This window comes from Narcine bancroftii, chromosome 6 (assembly GCF_036971445.1).
Source record: "Narcine bancroftii isolate sNarBan1 chromosome 6, sNarBan1.hap1, whole genome shotgun sequence".
NCBI classification, from domain to species: domain Eukaryota; kingdom Metazoa; phylum Chordata; class Chondrichthyes; order Torpediniformes; family Narcinidae; genus Narcine; species Narcine bancroftii.
Window position 1 is genome coordinate 17,206,863 of NC_091474.1, and position 13,572 is coordinate 17,220,434.

Genomic DNA, 13,572 nt, shown 5'->3' on the forward strand with positions numbered 1-13,572 from the left:
CTGCCCTAATGTGGCTGCCCTAATGTGGCTGCCCTAATGTGGCTGCCCTAATGTGGCTGCCCCAATGTGGCTGCCCTCATGTGGCTGCCCTCATGTGGCTTCCCTCATGTGGCTTCCCTCATGTGGCTACCCTAATGTGGCTATCCTAATGTGGCTTCCCTAAAATGGCTGCCCAGTGGCTACCCTAAAGTGGCTGGCCTAATGTGGCTACCCTAAAATGTCAGCCCTAATGTGGCTACCCTAATGTGGCTACCCTAGTGTGGCTACCCTAAAATGGCTTCCCGAATGTGGCTACCCTAAAGTGGCTGCCCTAATGTGACTACCCTAATGTGGCTGTCCAAATGTGCGACCCTAATATGGCTGCCCTAATGTGATCGCTCTAAAGTGGCTGCCCTAATGTGGCCTCCCTAATGTGGCTACCCTAATGTGCTACATTATTATGGCTTCCCCAATGTGGCTACCCTAAAATGGCTGCCCTAATGTGGCTACCCTAATGTGGCTGCCCTAATGTGGCTGCCCTAATGTGGCTGCCCTAATGTGGCTGCCCTAATGTGGCTGCCCTAATGTGGCTGCCCTAATGTGCCTACCCTAATGTGGCTGTCCTAATGTGCTACCCTAATATGGCTGCCCTAATGTGGCTGCCCTAATGTGGCTACCCTAAAGTGGCTGCCCTAATGTGGCTACCCTAATGTGGCTACCCTAATGTGGCTGTCCTAATGTGGCTGCCCTAATGTGGCTGCCCTAATGTGGCTGCCCTAATGTGGCTGCCCTAATGTGGCTGCCCTAATGTGGCTGCCCTAATGTGGCTGCCCTAATGTGGCTGCCCTAATGTGGCTGCCCTAATGTGGCTGCCCTAATGTGGCTACCCTAATGTGGCTACCCTAATGTGGCTACCCTAATGTGGCTACCCTAATGTGGCTACCCTAATTTGGCTGCGGTAATGTGGATGCCCTAATGTGGCTACCCTAATGTGGCCTCCCTAATGTGGCTGTCCTAATGTGCTACCCTAATATGGCTGCCCTAATGTGGCTACCCTAAAGTGGCTGCCCTAATGTGGCTGCCCTAATGTGGCCTCCCTAATGTGGCCTCCCTAATGTGGCTACCCTAATGTGCCTACCCTAATGTGGATGTCCTAATGTGCTACCCTAATATGGCTGCCCTAATGTGGCTACCCTAAAGTGGCTGCCCGAATGTGGCTACCCTAATGTGGCTACCCTAATGTGGCTGTCCTAATGTGCTACCCTAATATGGCTGCCCTAATGTGGCTGCCCTAATGTGGCTACCCTAAAGTGGCTGCCCTAATGTGGCTACCCTAATGTGGCTACCCTAATGTGGCTGTCCTAATGTGGCTGCCCTAATGTGGCTGCCCTAATGTGGCTGCCCTAATGTGGCTGCCCTAATGTGGCTGCCCTAATGTGGCTGCCCTAATGTGGCTGCCCTAATGTGGCTGCCCTAATGTGGCTGCCCTAATGTGGCTACCCTAATGTGGCTGCCCTAATGTGGCTGCCCTAATGTGGCTACGCTAATGTGGCTGCCCTAATGTGGCTACCCTAATGTGGCTGCCCTAATGTGGCTGCCCTAATGTGGCTGCCCTAATGTGGCTGCCCTAATGTGGCTGCCCTAATGTGGCTGCCCTAATGTAGCTGCCCTAATGTGTCTACCCTAATGTGGCCTCCCTAATGTGGGTACCCTATTCTGCCTACCCTAGTTTGGCTGTCCTAATGTGCTACCCTAATATGGCTGCCCTAATGTGGCTGCCCTAAAGTGGCTGCCCGAATGTGGCTACCCTAATGTGGCTACCCTAAAATGGCTTCCCGAATGTGGCTACCCTAAAGTGGCTGCCCTAATGTGACTACCCTAATGTGGCTACCCTAATGTGGCTACCCTAATGTGGCTACCCTAATGTGGCTGCCCTAATGTGGCTACCCAAATGTGGCTGCCCTAATGTGTCTTCCCTAATGTGGCTTCCCTAAAATGGCTGCCCTAAAGTGGCTGGCCTAATGTGCTACCCTAAAATGGCAGCCCTAATGTGGCTACCCTAATGTGGCTACCCTAGTGTGGCTACCCTAAAATGGCAGCCCTTATGTGGCTACCCTAATGTGGCTGCCCTAATGTGGCTGCCCTAATGTGGCTACCCTAATGTGGCTACCCTAATGTGGCTACCCTAATGTGGCTACCCTAATGTGGCTGCCCTAATGTGGCTGCCCTAATGTGGCTGCCCTAATGTGGCTGCCCTAATGTGGCTGCCTTAATGTGGCTGCCCTAATGTGGCTGCCCCAATGCGGCTGCCCTAATGTGGCTTCCCTCATGTGGCTAGCCTAATGTGGCTATCCTAAAGTGGCTACCCTAAAGTGCCTACCCTAATGTGGCTGCCCTAATGTGGCTGCCCTAATGTGGCTGCCCTAATGTGGCTGCCCTAATGTGGCTGCCCTAATGTGGCTGCCCTAATGTGGCTGCCCTAATGTGGCTGCCCCAATGTGGCTGCCCTCATGTGGCTGCCCTCATGTGGCTTCCCTCATGTGGCTTCCCTCATGTGGCTACCCTAATGTGGCTATCCTAATGTGGCTTCCCTAAAATGGCTGCCCAGTGGCTACCCTAAAGTGGCTGGCCTAATGTGGCTACCCTAAAATGTCAGCCCTAATGTGGCTACCCTAATGTGGCTACCCTAGTGTGGCTACCCTAAAATGGCTTCCCGAATGTGGCTACCCTAAAGTGGCTACCCTAAAGTGGCTGCCCTAATGTGACTACCCTAATGTGGCTGTCCAAATGTGCGACCCTAATATGGCTGCCCTAATGTGATCGCTCTAAAGTGGCTGCCCTAATGTGGCCTCCCTAATGTGGCTACCCTAATGTGCTACATTATTATGGCTTCCCCAATGTGGCTACCCTAAAATGGCTGCCCTAATGTGGCTACCCTAATGTGGCTGCCCTAATGTGGCTGCCCTAATGTGGCTGCCCTAATGTGGCTGCCCTAATGTGGCTGCCCTAATGTGGCTGCCCTAATGTGCCTACCCTAATGTGGCTGTCCTAATGTGCTACCCTAATATGGCTGCCCTAATGTGGCTGCCCTAATGTGGCTACCCTAAAGTGGCTGCCCTAATGTGGCTACCCTAATGTGGCTACCCTAATGTGGCTGTCCTAATGTGGCTGCCCTAATGTGGCTGCCCTAATGTGGCTGCCCTAATGTGGCTGCCCTAATGTGGCTGCCCTAATGTGGCTGCCCTAATGTGGCTGCCCTAATGTGGCTGCCCTAATGTGGCTGCCCTAATGTGGCTGCCCTAATGTGGCTACCCTAATGTGGCTACCCTAATGTGGCTACCCTAATGTGGCTACCCTAATGTGGCTACCCTAATTTGGCTGCGGTAATGTGGATGCCCTAATGTGGCTACCCTAATGTGGCCTCCCTAATGTGGCTGTCCTAATGTGCTACCCTAATATGGCTGCCCTAATGTGGCTACCCTAAAGTGGCTGCCCTAATGTGGCTGCCCTAATGTGGCCTCCCTAATGTGGCTACCCTAATGTGCCTACCCTAATGTGGATGTCCTAATGTGCTACCCTAATATGGCTGCCCTAATGTGGCTACCCTAAAGTGGCTGCCCGAATGTGGCTACCCTAATGTGGCTACCCTAAAATGGCTTCCCGAATGTGGCTACCCTAAAGTGGCTGCCCTAATGTGGCTACCCTAATGTGGTCTCCCTAATGTGGCTACCCTAATGTGGCTACCCTAATGTGGCTACCCTAATGTGGATGCCCTAATTGGCTGCCCTAATGTGATTGCACTAATGTGGCTGCCCTAATGTAGCTGCCCTAATTTGGCTCTCCTAATGTGCTACCCTAATATGGCTGCCCTAATGTGGCTTCCCTAAAGTGGATGCCCTAATGTGGCGACCCTAATGTGGTCTCCCTAATGTGGCTACCCTAATGTGGCTACATAATGTGGCTGTCATAATGTGGCTACCCTAATGTGGCTACCCTAATGTGGCTGCCCTAATGTGGCTACCCTAATGTGGCTGCCCTAATGTGTCTACCCTAATGTGGCTTCCCTAAAATGGCTGCCCTAGAGTGGCTACCCTAAAGTGGCTGACCTAATGTGGCTACCCTAAAATGGCAGCCCTAAAGTGGCTGCCCTAAAGTGGCTGCCCTAATGTGGCTGCCCTAATGTGGCTGCCCTAATGTGGCTGCCCTAATGTGGCTGCCCTAATGTGGCTGCCCTAATGTGGCTGCCCTAATGTGGCTGCCCTAATGTGGCTGCCCTAATGTGGCTGCCCTAATGTGGCTGCCCCAATGTGGCTGCCCTAATGTGGCTTCCCTCATGTGGCTACCCTAATGTGGCTATCCTAAAGTGGCTGCCCTAAAGTGCCTACCCTAATGTGGCTGCCCTAATGTGGCTGCCCTAATGTGGCTGCCCTAATGTGGCTGCCCTAATGTGGCTGCCCTAATGTGGCTGCCCTAATGTGGCTGCCCCAATGTGGCTGCCCCAATGTTGCTGCCCTAATGTGGCTGCCCTAATGTGGCTGCCCTAATGTGGCTGCCCTTATGTGGCTACCCTAATGTGGCTACCCTAATGTGGCTGCCCTAATGTGGCTACCCTAATGTGGCTGCCCTAATGTGGCTACCCTCAAGTGGCTGCCCGAATGTGGCTACCCTAATGTGGCTACCCTAAAATGGCTTCCCGAATGTGGCTACCCTAAAGTGGCTGCCCTAATGTGGCTAATCTAATGTGGCTGCCCTAACGTGGCTGCCCTAATGTGGCTGTCCTAATGTGGCTGTCCTAATGTGGCTGCCCTAATGTGGCTACCCTAATGTGGCTGCCCTAATGTGGCTACGCTAATGTGGCTGCCCTAATGTGGCTGCCCTAATGTGGCTGCCCTAATGTGGTTGCACTAATGTGGCTGCCCTAATGTAGCTGCCCTAATGTGTCTACCCTAATGTGGCCTCCCTAATGTGGCTACCCTAATCTGCCTACCCTAATTTGGCTGTCCTAATGTGCTACCCTAATATGGCTGCCCTAATGTGGCTACCCTAATGTGGCTACCCTAAAGTGGCTGCCCGAATGTGGCTACCCTAATGTGGCTACCCTAAAATGGCTTCCCGAATGTGGCTACCCTAAAGTGGCTCCCCTAATGTGACTACCCTAATGTGGCTGTCCAAATGTGCGACCCTAATATGGCTGCCCTAATGTGATCGCTCTAAAGTGGCTGTACTAATGTGGCCTCCCTAAAATGGCTGCCTTAATGTGGCTGCCCTAATGTGGCTGCCCTAATGTGGCTGCCCTAATGTGGCTGCCCTAATGTGCCTACCCTAATGTGGCTGTCCTAATGTGCTACCCTAATATGGCTGCCCTAATGTGGCTGCCCTAATGTGGCTACCCTAAAGTGGCTGCCCTAATGTGCTACCCTAATGTGGCTACCATAAAGTGGCTGCTCTAATGTGGCTACCCTAATGTGGCTGTCCTAATGTGGCTGCCCTAATGTGCTACCCTAATATGACTGCCCTAATGTGGCTACCCTAAAGTGGCTGCCCTAAAGTGGCTGCCCTAAAGTGGCTGCCCTAATGTGGCTGCCCTAATGTGGCTGCCCTAATGTAGCTGCCCTAATGTGGCTACCCTAATGTGGCCTCCCTAATGTGGCTACCCTAATGTGCCTACCCTAATGTGGCTGTCCTAATGTGCTACCCTCATATGGCTGCCCTAATGTGGCTACCCTAAAGTGGCTGCCCGAATGTGGCTACCCTAATGTGGCTACCCTAAAATGGCTTCCCGAATGTGGCTTCCCGAATGTGGCTGCCCTAATGTGGCTACCCTAATGTGGCTGTCCAAATGTGCGACCCTAATATGGCTGCCCTAATGTGGCTACCCTAAAATGGCTTCCCGAATGTGGCTACCCTAAAATGGCTTCCCGAATGTGGCTACCCTAAAGTGGCTGCCCGAATGTGGCTACCCTAATGTGGCTGCCCTAATGTAGCTGCCCTAATTTGGCTCTCCTAATGTGATACCCTAATATGGCTGCACTAATGTGGCTACCCGAAAGTGGCTGCCCTAATGTGGCTACCCTAATGTGGCTGTCCAAATGTGCGACCCTAATATGGCTGCCCTAATGTGGCTACCCTAAAATGGCTTCCCTAATGTGGCTACCCTAAAATGGCTTCCCGAATGTGGCTACCCTAAAGTGGCTGCCCGAATGTGGCTACCCTAATGTGATTGCACTAATGTGGCTGCCCTAATGTAGCTGCCCTAATTTGGCTCTCCTAATGTGCTACCCTCATATGGCTGCCCTAATGTGGCTACCCGAAAGTGGCTGCCCTAATGTGGCGACCCTAATGTGGTCTCCCTAATGTGGCTACCCTAATGTGGCTACCCTAATATGGCTGCCCTAATTGGCTGCCTTAATGTGGCTACTCTAATGTGGCTACCCTAATGTGGCTGCCCTAATGTGGCTACCCTAATGTGGCTGCCCTAATGTGTCTACCCTAATGTGGCTTCCCTAAAATGGCTGCCCTACAGTGGCGACCCTAAAGTGGCTGGCCTAATGTGGCTACCCTAATGTGGCTGCCCTAATGTAGCTGCCCTAATGTGGCTGCCCTAATGTGGCTGCCCTAATGTGGCTGCCCTAATGTGGCTGCCCTAATGTGGCTGCCCTAATGTGGCTGCCCTAATGTGGCTGCCCCCATGTGGCTGCCCCCATGTGGCTGCCCTCATGTGGCTTCCCTCATGTGGCTACCCTCATGTGGCTATCCTAAAGTGGCTGCCCTAAAGTGGCTGCCCTAATGTGTCTACCCTAATGTGGCTTCCCTAAAATGGCTGCCCGACAGTGGCTTCCCTAAAGTGGCTGGCCTAATGTGGCTACCCTAAAATGTCAGCCCTAATGTGGCTACCCTAATGTGGCTACCCTAATGTGGCTACCCTAGTGTGGCTACCCTAAAATGGCTTCCCGAATGTGGCTACCCTAAAGTGGCTGCCCTAATGTGACTACCCTAATGTGGCTGTCCAAATGTGCGACCCTAATATGGCTGCCCTAATGTGATCGCTCTAAAGTGGCTGCCCTAATGTGGCCTCCCTAATGTGGCTACCCTAATGTGCTACATTATTTTGGCTTCCCCAATGTGGCTACCCTAAAATGGCTGCCCTAATGTGGCTACCCTAATGTGGCTGCCCTAATGTGGCTGCCCTAATGTGGCTGCCCTAATGTGGCTGCCCTAATGTGGCTGCCCTAATGTGGCTGCCCTAATGTGGCTGCCCTAATGTGCCTACCCTAATGTGGCTGTCCTAATGTGCTACCCTAATATGGCTGCCCTAATATGGCTGCCCTAATGTGGCTGCCCTAAAGTGTTTGCCCTAATGTGCTACCCTAATGTGGCTACCCTAAAGTGGCTGCTCTAATGTGGCTACCCTAATGTGGCTACCCTAATGTGGCTACCCTAATGTGGCTACCCTAATGTGGCTGCCCTAATGTGGCTGCCCTAATGTGGCTGTCCTAATGTGGCTACCCTAATGTGGCTACCCTAATGTGGCTACCCTAATTTGGCTGCCGTAATGTGGCTGCCCTAATGTGGCTACCCTAATGTGGCCTCCCTAATGTGGCTGTCCTAATGTGCTACCCTAATATGGCTGCCCTAATGTGGTTACCCTAAAGTGGCTGCCCTAATGTGGCTGCCCTAATGTGGCCTCCCTAATGTGGCTACCCTAATGTGCCTACCCTAATGTGGATGACCTAATGTGCTACCCTAATATGGCTGCCCTAATGTGGCTGCCCTAATGTGGCTGCCCTAATGTGGCTGCCCTAATGTGGCTGCCCTAATGTGGCTGCCCTTATGTGGCTACCCTAATGTGGCTACCCTAATGTGGCTGCCCTAATGTGGCTACCCTAATGTGGCTGCCCTAATGTGGCTACCCTAAAGTGGCTGCCCGAATGTCGCTACCCTAATGTGGCTACCCTAAAATGGCTTCCCGAATGTGGCTACCCTAAAGTGGCTGCCCTAATGTGGCTAATCTAATGTGGCTGCCCTAACGTGGCTGCCCTAATGTGGCTGTCCTAATGTGGCTGTCCTAATGTGGCTGCCCTAATGTGGCTACCCTAATGTGGCTGCCCTAATGTGGCTACGCTAATGTGGCTGCCCTAATGTGGCTGCCCTAATGTGGCTGCCCTAATGTGGTTGCACTAATGTGGCTGCCCTAATGTAGCTGCCCTAATGTGTCTACCCTAATGTGGCCTCCCTAATGTGGCTACCCTAATCTGCCTACCCTAATTTGGCTGTCCTAATGTGCTACCCTAATATGGCTGCCCTAATGTGGCTACCCTAATGTGGCTACCCTAAAGTGGCTGCCCGAATGTGGCTACCCTAATGTGGCTACCCTAAAATGGCTTCCCGAATGTGGCTACCCTAAAGTGGCTCCCCTAATGTGACTACCCTAATGTGGCTGTCCAAATGTGCGACCCTAATATGGCTGCCCTAATGTGATCGCTCTAAAGTGGCTGCCCTAATGTGGCCTCCCTAAAATGGCTGCCTTAATGTGGCTGCCCTAATGTGGCTGCCCTAATGTGGCTGCCCTAATGTGGCTGCCCTAATGTGCCTACCCTAATGTGGCTGTCCTAATGTGCTACCCTAATATGGCTGCCCTAATGTGGCTGCCCTAATGTGGCTACCCTAAAGTGGCTGCCCTAATGTGCTACCCTAATGTGGCTACCCTAAAGTGGCTGCTCTAATGTGGCTACCCTAATGTGGCTGTCCTAATGTGGCTGCCCTAATGTGCTACCCTAATATGACTGCCCTAATGTGGCTACCCTAAAGTGGCTGCCCTAAAGTGGCTGCCCTAAAGTGGCTGCCCTAATGTGGCTGCCCTAATGTGGCTGCCCTAATGTAGCTGCCCTAATGTGGCTACCCTAATGTGGCCTCCCTAATGTGGCTACCCTAATGTGCCTACCCTAATGTGGCTGTCCTAATGTGCTACCCTCATATGGCTGCCCTAATGTGGCTACCCTAAAGTGGCTGCCCGAATGTGGCTACCCTAATGTGGCTACCCTAAAATGGCTTCCCGAATGTGGCTTCCCGAATGTGGCTGCCCTAATGTGGCTACCCTAATGTGGCTGTCCAAATGTGCGACCCTAATATGGCTGCCCTAATGTGGCTACCCTAAAATGGCTTCCCGAATGTGGCTACCCTAAAATGGCTTCCCGAATGTGGCTACCCTAAAGTGGCTGCCCGAATGTGGCTACCCTAATGTGGCTGCCCTAATGTAGCTGCCCTAATTTGGCTCTCCTAATGTGATACCCTAATATGGCTGCACTAATGTGGCTACCCGAAAGTGGCTGCCCTAATGTGGCTACCCTAATGTGGCTGTCCAAATGTGCGACCCTAATATGGCTGCCCTAATGTGGCTACCCTAAAATGGCTTCCCTAATGTGGCTACCCTAAAATGGCTTCCCGAATGTGGCTACCCTAAAGTGGCTGCCCGAATGTGGCTACCCTAATGTGATTGCACTAATGTGGCTGCCCTAATGTAGCTGCCCTAATTTGGCTCTCCTAATGTGCTACCCTCATATGGCTGCCCTAATGTGGCTACCCGAAAGTGGCTGCCCTAATGTGGCGACCCTAATGTGGTCTCCCTAATGTGGCTACCCTAATGTGGCTACCCTAATATGGCTGCCCTAATTGGCTGCCTTAATGTGGCTACTCTAATGTGGCTACCCTAATGTGGCTGCCCTAATGTGGCTACCCTAATGTGGCTGCCCTAATGTGTCTACCCTAATGTGGCTTCCCTAAAATGGCTGCCCTACAGTGGCGACCCTAAAGTGGCTGGCCTAATGTGGCTACCCTAATGTGGCTGCCCTAATGTAGCTGCCCTAATGTGGCTGCCCTAATGTGGCTGCCCTAATGTGGCTGCCCTAATGTGGCTGCCCTAATGTGGCTGCCCTAATGTGGCTGCCCCCATGTGGCTGCCCTCATGTGGCTTCCCTCATGTGGCTACCCTCATGTGGCTATCCTAAAGTGGCTGCCCTAAAGTGGCTGCCCTAATGTGTCTACCCTAATGTGGCTTCCATAAAATGGCTGCCCGACAGTGGCTTCCCTAAAGTGGCTGGCCTAATGTGGCTACCCTAAAATGTCAGCCCTAATGTGGCTACCCTAATGTGGCTACCCTAATGTGGCTACCCTAGTGTGGCTACCCTAAAATGGCTTCCCGAATGTGGCTACCCTAAAGTGGCTGCCCTAATGTGACTACCCTAATGTGGCTGTCCAAATGTGCGACCCTAATATGGCTGCCCTAATGTGATCGCTCTAAAGTGGCTGCCCTAATGTGGCCTCCCTAATGTGGCTACCCTAATGTGCTACATTATTTTGGCTTCCCCAATGTGGCTACCCTAAAATGGCTGCCCTAATGTGGCTACCCTAATGTGGCTGCCCTAATGTGGCTGCCCTAATGTGGCTGCCCTAATGTGGCTGCCCTAATGTGGCTGCCCTAATGTGGCTGCCCTAATGTGGCTGCCCTAATGTGGCTGCCCTAATGTGGCTGCCCTAATGTGCCTACCCTAATGTGGCTGTCCTAATGTGCTACCCTAATATGGCTGCCCTAATATGGCTGCCCTAATGTGGCTGCCCTAAAGTGTTTGCCCTAATGTGCTACCCTAATGTGGCTACCCTAAAGTGGCTGCTCTAATGTGGCTACCCTAATGTGGCTACCCTAATGTGGCTACCCTAATGTGGCTGCCCTAATGTGGCTGCCCTAATGTGGCTGTCCTAATGTGGCTACCCTAATGTGGCTACCCTAATGTGGCTACCCTAATTTGGCTGCCGTAATGTGGCTGCCCTAATGTGGCTACCCTAATGTGGCCTCCCTAATGTGGCTGTCCTAATGTGCTACCCTAATATGGCTGCCCTAATGTGGTTACCCTAAAGTGGCTGCCCTAATGTGGCTGCCCTAATGTGGCCTCCCTAATGTGGCTACCCTAATGTGCCTACCCTAATGTGGATGTCCTAATGTGCTACCCTAATATGGCTGCCCTAATGTGGCTGCCCTAATGTGGCTGCCCTAAAGTGGCTGCCCTAATGTGCTACCCTAATGTGGCTACCCTAATGTGGCTACCCTAAAGAGGCTGCTCCAATGTGGCTACCCTAATGTGGCTGTCCTAATGTGGCTGCCCTAATGTGCTACCCTAATATGGCTGCCCTAATGTGGCTACCCTAAAGTGGCTGCCCTAATGTGGCTGCCCTAATGTGGCTGCCCTAATGTGGCTGCCCTAATGTGGCTGCCCTAATGTGGCTGCCCTAATGTAGCTGCCCTAATGTGGCTACCCTAATGTGGCCTCCCTAATGTGGCTACCCTAATGTGCCTACCCTAATGTGGCTGTCCTAATGTTCTACCCTAATATGGCTGCCCTAATGTGGCTACCCTAAAGTGGCTGCCCGAATGTGGCTACCCTAATGTGGCTACCCTAAAATGGCTTCCCGAATGTGGCTACCCTAAAGTGGCTGCCCTAATGTGGCTACCCTAATGTGGCTGTCCAAATGTGCGACCCTAATATGGCTGCCCTAATGTGGCTACCCTAAAATGGCTTCCCTAATGTGGCTACCCTAAAATGGCTTCCCGAATGTGGCTACCCTAAAGTGGCTGCCCGAATGTGGCTACCCTAATGTGATTGCACTAATGTGGCTGCCCTAATGTAGCTGCCCTAATTTGGCTCTCCTAATGTGCTACCCTCATATGGCTGCCCTAATGTGGCTACCCGAAAGTGGCTGCCCTAATGTGGCGACCCTAATGTGGTCTCCCTAATGTGGCTACCCTAATGTGGCTACCCTAATATGGCTGCCCTAATTGGCTGCCTTAATGTGGCTACTCTAATGTGGCTACCCTAATGTGGCTGCCCTAATGTGGCTACCCTAATGTGGCTGCCCTAATGTGTCTACCCTAATGTGGCTTCCCTAAAATGGCTGCCCTACAGTGGCGACCCTAAAGTGGCTGGCCTAATGTGGCTACCCTAATGTGGCTGCCCTAATGTAGCTGCCCTAATGTGGCTGCCCTAATGTGGCTGCCCTAATGTGGCTGCCCTAATGTGGCTGCCCTAATGTGGCTGCCCTAATGTGGCTGCCCCCATGTGGCTGCCCTCATGTGGCTTCCCTCATGTGGCTACCCTCATGTGGCTATCCTAAAGTGGCTGCCCTAAAGTGGCTGCCCTAATGTGTCTACCCTAATGTGGCTTCCATAAAATGGCTGCCCGACAGTGGCTTCCCTAAAGTGGCTGGCCTAATGTGGCTACCCTAAAATGTCAGCCCTAATGTGGCTACCCTAATGTGGCTACCCTAATGTGGCTACCCTAGTGTGGCTACCCTAAAATGGCTTCCCGAATGTGGCTACCCTAAAGTGGCTGCCCTAATGTGACTACCCTAATGTGGCTGTCCAAATGTGCGACCCTAATATGGCTGCCCTAATGTGATCGCTCTAAAGTGGCTGCCCTAATGTGGCCTCCCTAATGTGGCTACCCTAATGTGCTACATTATTTTGGCTTCCCCAATGTGGCTACCCTAAAATGGCTGCCCTAATGTGGCTACCCTAATGTGGCTGCCCTAATGTGGCTGCCCTAATGTGGCTGCCCTAATGTGGCTGCCCTAATGTGGCTGCCCTAATGTGGCTGCCCTAATGTGGCTGCCCTAATGTGGCTGCCCTAATGTGGCTGCCCTAATGTGCCTACCCTAATGTGGCTGTCCTAATGTGCTACCCTAATATGGCTGCCCTAATATGGCTGCCCTAATGTGGCTGCCCTAAAGTGTTTGCCCTAATGTGCTACCCTAATGTGGCTACCCTAAAGTGGCTGCTCTAATGTGGCTACCCTAATGTGGCTACCCTAATGTGGCTACCCTAATGTGGCTGCCCTAATGTGGCTGCCCTAATGTGGCTGTCCTAATGTGGCTACCCTAATGTGGCTACCCTAATGTGGCTACCCTAATTTGGCTGCCGTAATGTGGCTGCCCTAATGTGGCTACCCTAATGTGGCCTCCCTAATGTGGCTGTCCTAATGTGCTACCCTAATATGGCTGCCCTAATGTGGTTACCCTAAAGTGGCTGCCCTAATGTGGCTGCCCTAATGTGGCCTCCCTAATGTGGCTACCCTAATGTGCCTACCCTAATGTGGATGTCCTAATGTGCTACCCTAATATGGCTGCCCTAATGTGGCTGCCCTAATGTGGCTGCCCTAAAGTGGCTGCCCTAATGTGCTACCCTAATGTGGCTACCCTAATGTGGCTACCCTAAAGAGGCTGCTCCAATGTGGCTACCCTAATGTGGCTGTCCTAATGTGGCTGCCCTAATGTGCTACCCTAATATGGCTGCCCTAATGTGGCTACCCTAAAGTGGCTGCCCTAATGTGGCTGCCCTAATGTGGCTGCCCTAATGTGGCTGCCCTAATGTGGCTGCCCTAATGTGGCTGCCCTAATGTAGCTGCCCTAATGTGGCTACCCTAATGTGGCCTCCCTAATGTGGCTACCCTAATGTGCCTACCCTAATGTGGCTGTCCTAATGTTCTACCCTAATATGGCTGCCCTAATGTGGCTACCCTAAAGTGGCTGCCCGAATGTGGCTACCCT